The sequence below is a fragment of the Salvelinus sp. IW2-2015 genome, unplaced genomic scaffold (assembly GCF_002910315.2).
Source record: "Salvelinus sp. IW2-2015 unplaced genomic scaffold, ASM291031v2 Un_scaffold7150, whole genome shotgun sequence".
Lineage (NCBI taxonomy): Eukaryota > Metazoa > Chordata > Actinopteri > Salmoniformes > Salmonidae > Salvelinus > Salvelinus sp. IW2-2015.
The window spans coordinates 6,225-15,849 of record NW_019948410.1 but is presented as its reverse complement, the minus strand read 5'-3'; the positions used below and the strand labels follow the sequence as shown (position 1 = coordinate 15,849).

Below are 9,625 nucleotides of genomic sequence, written 5' to 3'. Positions count from 1 at the left end.
GAGTGAAACACTCTCCATGTTATCTTAATCTGGTGGTGAAAACCATCTCATGCTTATACTATCTGTAAACTGTGAATGTGGAACACCTCTCCATTTAATCTGTTATCTGTAACTGGAGGTGGAAACACTTCTCCTGTATCTGTTATCTGAAGCTGGTGAGGTGGAAATGCTCCTGGTTATGTTCATCTAGTACACTGTGAGTTGGAAACACCTCTCCCATGTATCTGTAACTGATGAGGTGGAAAACCACTTCCATGTTTCGACGGGTGACGAGTGGAACCACCTTCTCCATGTTATGTCTGTACTATCTGTACACTGTGAATGGTGGAAACCCACTCTCGCATGTTATCATGTCTATTTCTGTAAGCTGGTTGAGGTGGAAAACACCTCTCCATATATCTCTTATCCTGATAAACTGCGTGAGGTGAAACACTCTCCCATGTTAATCTGATTATCTGATAACTGGTTGACGTCGGAAACACACTCATCCATATTAATCGATAACTGGTTCGAGGGGGAAACACCTCCATGTATCTTAACTGGTGAGGGTGAAACACTCTCACTGTATATCTGTTATCTGTAACGGTGGTGACGTGCGAAACCCTCTCCATGCTCATCTGTTCTCATCGTAATTGATGACGAGTGGAAAACACTCTCAGTTGATCTGTACTGGTGAGGTGAGAACACTCTTCCAATGTTATCTAGTCTCTGATACAACTGATGAGTGGGAACACTTCTCCATTGTAATATCTGCTAACTGTGAAGGTGGAAACACTCTCCATTTTCTCGTAGCAATTATGAGGTGGCAACCACCTCTCCATGTCATCTTGATAACTTGTGAGTGAAACACTCTCCCATGTTAATCTGTTATCTGAAACTGAATGACGTGGAACACTTTCTTCTATTTATCTGTATCTTCACCTGATGGGTGGAAAACACCGTCTCACTGTTATCTGTTATCATGTAGCTGATAGAGGTGGGAACACTCTCCATGTTATCTCTGTACCTGGTGAGGTGGAAACACTCTCCATGTTACTCTGTACTGGAGTGAGGTGGAAACATTCCATGTTATCTGTTAATCTGGTACCGATGAGGTGGAAACACTCTCCATGTTAATTCTGTAACTGGTGAAGGTGGAGACACTCTATCCATGTTATTCTGTTTATCTGTAAAATGCTGAGGCTGGGAAACATGCTTCCCATGTTACTCTGCTCACCTGAGTGGAGGTGGAAACGATCCCATGTTACTCTGTTATGCTACGCTGGTGACGGTGGCAAAACTCTCACATTATAATCGTGTATCTGTAGCTGGTGAGGGCGAACCCTCCTCCTCGTTATCCTGTAACTGGTGAGGTGGAAACACTCTCCATTGTTAATCTGTATCTTAGCATGGTAGGTGCGAAACACTTCCTCCATTTATTGTCAACGGTCGAAGGTAGGGAAAACACTTCCATCGTCTATCTGTAACTGGCTGAAGGTGAAAACACTCTCCATTATCTTCTATCTGTAACTGTGAGGTGAAACACTCTCCTGAATCTTGACTGTAACTGGTGAGGTGGAAACACTCCTCCATTTAATCGTGTATCTGTCAGCTGTGAAGGGTGGAAAACACTTCCATGTCTTCTGTTTTAGCTGATAAGACTGGTTGAGTGGAAACCACTCTCCGATGTTATCGTTATCTGTAACTGTGAGGTGGAACACATCCTCCATGTTATTGTAGCTAGTAGAGGCTGGACCCTCTCACCATAGTTAATCTAGTACGGGGAGTCGGAATAACACCTGCCATGTTATCCTGTAACTGTGAGTGGAAAACACTCTCGCATTTATCCTGTTAACTGAGTGAGGTGGAAACACTCTCCATGTTTATCTGTAACTGGTTGGTGGAAACACACTACTCCATGTTCATCTGTAACTGGATGAGGTGATAACACTCTCCATGTTATCTGTAACTGGTGAGGTGGAAACCACTCTCCGTTATCTGTAAACCTGTGAAGTGAAACCTCTCATGTTATATCATGTAAACTGGTGGAGTGAACACACTTCCATGTATACTCTGTTATCGTCGTAACTGGTAGAGTCTGGAACACCTCTCCCGATGTATCTGTTATCTGTGTAACTGGTAAGGTTGGAAACCTCTCACACTGTCTATATAGTTATCTGTAACTGGTGAGGTAGGAAACACTCATCCATGTTATCTGTAACTTGATGAGGTGGAAAAACACCTCTCCATGTTATCTTTAGCTGGGGGGGGGGCCGGCCGCGGTGCACAGGGGGGCCGGTCGGGGCGGGGCTAGAGGTGAGAAACACTCTCCACATTGATTCTGGTAGTCTGTAAACTGTTGAGGTGGAAACACTCTTCCATTGTTATCTGTAACTGGTGAGGTGGAAACATCTCCCACTGTTACTCTGTTATCTGTAATCTGGTGAGGTGGAAACCACTTCTCCATTTATTCTTTATCTGGGTAACATGATGACGCTGGAAACCACTCTTCCATGTTATCTGTTATCTGTAGCACTGATTGCAGGGCTGGCAAACACTCTCCTGTTAATCTTTAACTGGTGCAGGGGGTGGGGCGAAAACACTCTCCATTTATCTTGTAGCTGGAGGTGGAACACACTCTCCATGTCTATCTGGTATCTGTACACTGATGAGTGGGAAACACTCTCCATGTATATCTGTTTATCTGTAAGCTTGCATGAAGGTGAAAACCACACGTACTCCCATAGTTAGCTGTCCTATCCCTGTAGCTGGCTGAGGTTCGGAAACACTCTCCATGTTTATCTGTCTACTCTCGTTAGCTGTGAGGCATGCAGACAACACTCTCATGTTTATCTGTTAATTCTGTAACTGTGTGGGTGGAAAGCACTTCAGTCCAGTTATCTGTTGGGGAGGTGGAAACCACTCTCCATGTTATACTGTTAATCTGTAACTGGTGAGGTGGAAACCACTCTCATCTTATCTGTTCTCTGTAACTGAATGACGGTGGAAACACCTCTCCATGTTATCTCGTAACTGTGAGGTGGAAACATGGCTCTGCCATTTACTGTGCTCTTAGTAACCTAGATGAGTGGAAAACACTCTCCACTGCTTATCTTAACTGGTGAGGTGAGAAACCACTCTCCATGTTATCTTCGTTAAGCTGGTGAGTGGAAACCCCCACTCTCACATGTTACCTGTAAACTGTGAGGTGAAAAACACTCTCATGTTATCCTGAAACATAGTTGAAGGTGGACAACACTCTACCATTTATCCTGTTATATCTTGTAACTTTGTGATGGTGGAAACCAACTCTCCACTGGCTATCATTTATCTGTAAGACTGGTGAGGTCGGAAACATTGCTCCATGTTATCTGTACACTGGTGAGGGGAAACACTCTCCATTTATTCTGTAACGGGTGAACGGTTGCGGAAACAGCTACTCCAATGTTATCTGTTATCTGCTAGCAACTGGTGAGGTAGGAACACTCTCCCATGTTCATCTGTTATCTTGTAACTGAGTGAGGTGGAACCACTACCATGTTAATCTGTACTTCTGTCAACTGGTGAGGTGGAAACACTCTCCCATGATTATATAGTCTTTGTAAACATGTGAGGTGGACCACCCCTGGCTTATGCTGTAATGTATGAGGCATGGGAAACACTCTCCATGTTATCTGTAGCTGTTGAGGGGAAACACTTACCATGTAAACTCTGTAATATATCGTACACTGGTGACGGTGAAACACTCCTCCATGGTTATCTGTTACTATCTGTAACTCGTGAGCGTGGAAACACTCCTCCATGATATATCTGTATAATCCTGTAGACTGGTGAGTGGAAACACTCTCACATAGTTATCCTGTTAATCTGTAACCTGGATGACGTGGAACAGCACTTTCCATGTTATCATGTAACTGGTGACTGGTGGAAACAACGGCTCCCATGTTATCCTGTTCTCTGTACTGATCCGAGGGAACACTCTTTATCTTACTAGGGAGTCGGAACACACTCTCATTCTACCTGTCTCTCTGTAACTGAGAGGTCGGAAACACTCCTCCCATTTATCTGATAACTGGTGACGGTTTGAACACACATCTACCATGATTATCTGTAGCTGGTGAGCGTGGAAACACTCTCCATGTCCATCTGTAACTGGTGAAGGTGGGAACACTCTCACATGATTCTGTAAACTGGTCGAAGTCGGAAAAACACTCTCATGGGTATTCTGTTCTATCTTAAACTGTGAGGCGGGTAAAAACACTCTCCATGCTTATTCGTCTATCTGTCAGCTGGTCGAACGGTTGGAAAGACACTCTCCATTTCAATCTGTAACTGGCTGAGTGAGGAACACACCTTCTCCATGTGTATTCTGTACACTGGTGACGGTGGAAACCACCTCTCCATGTTACTCTGCTATCTGTAATGTAGAGCGGTGGAAACACTCTCCATGTTATCTGTTATCCTGTAACTGGTGACGGTGGAACCTATCTCCAATGTTATCTTTATCTGAACATGGGAGGTGGAACACACTCTCCAATGTTATTTTTATCTGTCAAACTCGGTGACAGGTGGACAACACCACTCTCCATGTTATCTCGTAACGTGAGGTGGAAACACTCTCCATGTTATCTGTAGCTGGTGAGGCTGGAAACACATCTACCAGATCATCTGTATCTGATAACTGCGTGAGGTGGAAAAACTCTCCATGTTCATCTTGTTATCTGGTAACTCGGTTGGAACAACATCTCTCCATGTTCAATCTGTTATCTTAACTGTGAGGTGGACAACACTCTCCATGTTATTTTACTCTGTAACTGGTGCATCGTGGAACACACTCTCCATGTTAATCTAGTAAACTCGGTGACTGGTGGAAACACCTCTCCATTTATTCGCTTATCTGTAACTGATGAGGTGGAAACCACTCTACCATGTTATCTGTTATCCTGTTAACTGACTAGGTGGAAACACTCTCCATGTATATCTGTTATCTGTAGCGATAGGTGAAACACTTCCTTCTTACTTCTGTAACTGGATGAGGTCGGGAAACCACTACTCCAGTGCCTAGCTGATAGGTCTGGGTGTGTGTTGAAAGACCACTCTCCATTGTATATCCTGTATATCTGTAACTGATGAGGCTGGCAATACACTCCTCCAGTTACTCTGTTATCTGTAACGATGAGGTGAGAAACACTCTCCATGTTATCTGATCTATCCTGTAGCTGGTAAGGTGGCTAAACACCTCCATGTTATCATGTAACTGGTGAGGTGGAAACAACTTTCCATGATACTCTGTTATCTGTAACTGGTAGAGGGGAAACACTCTCCATGTATCTGTTATCTGTAACTGATAGAGGTGGAAACTCTCCATGTCATCTGTATCGCTAATAGTGAGTGGAACACACAATCTCCATTTAAGTCTGTATATCATGTAGCTGGCTGAGGTGAACCTCTCATGTATCTGTAACTGGTGAGTGGAAAACTCTCCATGTTATCTGATCGTTATTTTGAAGTGGAAACCTTAGAGTCTTCTTTATGATTTTTGTTCTCGTTGAGCTCTGACTGACGTGCCACGTGTATGCTATGTAAATATAAAAATAAGTCAAACACTCAAAGGTAAGGATTCGGTCAGCTACGATGTATAGGGGAGAGGGATTAGGACGATCTGAGCTAGTTATAGGGTTAGAACTAAACTTAGTGGAGTACAATATATTGGTACTTTGATCGGGTTTTGATTTTGTTCTGTTTTTTTTTGATTTGTTTTTTGCTGTTGTATTCTTGATATTTGTATTGATGTCGTTTTTTGTTTTGCTGTGTGTGTTTATCTTTTTTGAAGCTTTGAATTTATAAGACCAGGGCAGAGTAGAGTTAAGATTACCTGTAATCAACACTTGAGACTCTTTCTCCAGGACACCCACTAGTCCACTGTATGAAAACCTGCTAGGACAGCCTAAGAGGAACAGTATGGGTAGGCCTGATCAGAGAGAGAGAGGGCGGAGAGACGGAGATACAAAGGGAGAGAGAGATAGAGAGAATAATAGAGCAAGGACAGAGGGAGAGCCGCCAGGCAAGAGAAGGACAGAGGTGAAAAAACGCGAGCAGAGACAGAGACGCGCTAGAAGCGTTGACGGAATGTGTGAATGCGTATAGTCACTCACGGTTGGAGGATGTAATGAGTATAGATAGGGAGAAGGCGGCAACAGATATATTAGTGCTTCAATATTTCACTATTACACACAGAAGGAACACACGAAGAAAGCGAGATAGTCATGCTACCTTCCCCATCCTCCTCCCCTCCCGGTGTTCGACTGTTACCTGATTACTAACCACGCGTCCGATCGGGAACCAATCAGACGCACACTGTATTCAATACATTTACCCCACCACCACCTACGTATCAATCCCACTTACGCAACACCTGTATCAACCATTACGCAACACCTGGTATCAATCATTCACGCCACCTCGGTATCAATTCCATTTCGCACTGGTATCAAATCATATACGCACAAACCTTAGTATTCAATCATTACGCTCGCCTGTGTCTCAATAAGAGAGCTCACGACGATGCGCTAAAAGTTGGAGCAAGTTACAGGGAGATGAGCTGTTAAAAATAAACACAACAAACTCACACCGACATGAAAACAGAGTCAAATAACACCTGGAAAGAACCAAGGGAGGACAATATAGAGAGATAATCAAGGAGGCTTGATGAGTCCAGGCGGCAGGGAAGAATATAGGAAAAATAATCAAGGAGAAGTGATGAGTCCCAGCGGGAGTGACAGATACTTGGGAACATAATTCAAGCAGGAGGTGACATGGACTCCAGGAAATGCCATGAGCCCACGGTGTGCGGACGATGTGACAGGGTCACGCGATTAAATCAGCAGGCCTGCATGACCTACGAAAGGGCGTAGAATCACCTTAGACTACCTGGACTCAGTTCCCTTCATTACCGCCCGATAATACCCAGCCCACATCCCTCAGGTCTGTTTCCCCAAAGCAGCATTTAATGTTGTTCCATACCCTTACATGTCTCTGCTTTACGTTTAATTATAAACTCTCTACCTGCACTTGGCTTCCCGAATTCCCAGCGTCGTTGCGTACAAACCGAAAGACAAGGACATACAAGAAAATAAAGAAATAAAAAGAGAAAGAAGAGAAGGAATCAGAAAAAAGGCAATCCTACTCAGATGTCTTAGTGGGTCTGGATGCAACAGCTGTACTTTCCCCATCCGAAACCCAAAGAAACGACATAGGCCATTCATAAGAGCTGAACGCTGGTAAGCGCAGGCCCCAATCCCTCAGTACAACGCCCCAAAGACAGTCCCTACACCACACATCACACACACACACACGCACACACACCACACAACACACACACACATTTCAGATGAGATCAAGAAGGACGATATTTGTACCATTTTGTTTTAACATCATATGTGATGTCAGTTGCGTCATTGTGTATTGTACTGGTCCTGTACTGTCCAGCGATCCAGCTCTACAGCAAGAGGTGTTTGTCCAGCGGTCCCTTAGCTAACGTGATAGAGCTGGAGAGCACATAGGGTGATTGAACGCTGAGCTGTCAGTACCAACGAATACGATCTTCAACACAGCACGTTGTTCCTTATACTCAAGTGTGAAGAGCAGTGTAGGAGCCTCACATAGAGATTAGCAATTCATCTGTTGGCTCTGTTGGCTGCAGTATGAAAATTAGTGTGGGTCTCGAGGGATTTCCCCTTGGTGTCTTTGACGTGTCAAAAAACAACTACAGAGCAACATACCACCAATTCTACATACTATATAATTATGGAATTTTCAAGCTCCACCCAACTATGACTGATAAACACTCGTCAAAGTTGCTGACAAAAAACTTAAACAGTCTGCACAACAAAGGACACACGGCCGACAAACGATGATGTATACAAGCCGCAATTGGTAATAAGGATTCATGGGTTCGACGAATGGGACAAACGTCTGTCATCTGTGGTGAGCATTGAAATAAGAATTAGGATCAAACTAGCAGAGATCGAAAAATGTTGCTAATATCTTTGATACAGATGTTACTATAGCAACTGCGTAGTTAGCTCCATCTGCTTACAGACCATAGCTACAGCAAGCCAAGAATGCAACCAGCCTGAAAACAATGACCAGTAGAAACTGCTGTCATTTTCAATATTCTTAGCAATGATTTAGGAATCCATGTGAGTATTAGCTAGGCAGCCACTTGTTGTTTAACTTCAGTTCATGAAAATAACTAGCTAGCTAATTACTTAACCCTGTTGCCCAAAGCTAACATTATAAGCAGCCGAGTAGCTTCCCCGGGCTAGTGAGGCTCGACCGGCCCGGTTTATGTTTTGTGAATGTCACGCCCTGACATTAGAGATCCTTTTAATTCTCTATTTGGTTAGGTCAGGGTGTGACTAGGGTGGGCAGTCTATGTTTTCTGATTCTTTGTTGGCCTGGTATGGTTCCCAATCAGAGGCAGCTGTCTATCGTTGTCTCTGATAGGGGATCATATTTAGGCAGCCTTTTCCCACCTGTTGTTTGTGGGATCTTGTTTTTGTGTAGTGCCTGTGAGCACACCATTACTTCACGTTTGGTTTGTTTCTGTATTTGTTTTGGTGAGTTTCATTTATTAAAACATGTGGACGCTGCGCATTGCTCCATTTCTAACAACGATCGTGACAGTGAAGCTAGCCACAATAAGGATTAGCCACAATAGTGGAATTTGCTGTTGGCCTTCAAAAATAAAAATCCCTCTTTGAAAGTGATGCAGAACATTACAATTTATTTAGACTAGATCATGTTATTACAAGGTTAGAGTGTTGTAATGTGGAGCAATGAAATGGGGTTTCAGTCTACTTGGTGAGAACAGAACACAACTGTGAAGAGACATATTACCGTTGTAGCTCTTATCAGGGACTTTGACTGAGGGAAATCACCTGCCCAGTCAGCCAATGGTGTGTATTGACAATCATATTGCACTGTACAGCCTTACCTAAGGATTGGGGATCAATGGCATGGGGTATCAGTCTACTCAGTATCCAAGAGCTCCTCAGAGTTCTCAGACTCCAGAACGTTGTATTGTTGTCCTCTGGAACACTGTTCAATAGTAGCTTGACTGGTACAATAAATGTGGCTCAATTCAGTGGTTTCAGATTCCCACAATCAAATCAAATCAAAGTTTATTTGTCACGTGCGCTGAATACAACAGGTGTAGACCTTACACACCTTACAGTGGAAAAATGCCTTTACTTACAGGCTCTAAGCAATAGTCTGCATAAAAAGTATTACGGCTGAACCAATAGGTAGGTAAAGAAATAAACAACAGCGCAAAACAACACAGATATCCAAGAAGTGTACGAGGCTCATAAAAGTAGAAGGCTATCAGAAGTAGCTAGCTATAGAAGTAGCGAGCCTATAGAAGTAGCGAGGCTATAAAAGAAGTAAGCGAGGCTTATAGAAAGTATCGGAGCTATAGGAGTCAGCAGGGCTTACATAGGAAGTAAAGACGAGGCTACTATTAAAAGTAGCGAGGCTAAGAAGTCAGCAGCGATTAGTAGCTAACGAAGTAGCGCAGGCCTATAAATTAGCGAGCTATAAAAGTAGCGAGAGCTATAGAAGTAGCGAGCGCTATAAAGTACGG

At 43.5% G+C, this 9,625-nt stretch overlaps 1 long non-coding RNA gene across 1 annotated transcript; it reads left to right on the top strand.

Moving 5' to 3' along the window:
- The first annotated feature begins 1,338 nt into the window (after positions 1-1,338).
- Positions 1,339-4,623, top strand: LOC139027064 (uncharacterized). Its single transcript, XR_011479098.1, has 3 exons — positions 1,339-1,352; positions 1,921-1,956; positions 4,587-4,623. It is a non-coding gene; the product is annotated as an uncharacterized lncRNA (long non-coding RNA).
- Positions 4,624-9,625: the final 5,002 nt, after the last annotated feature.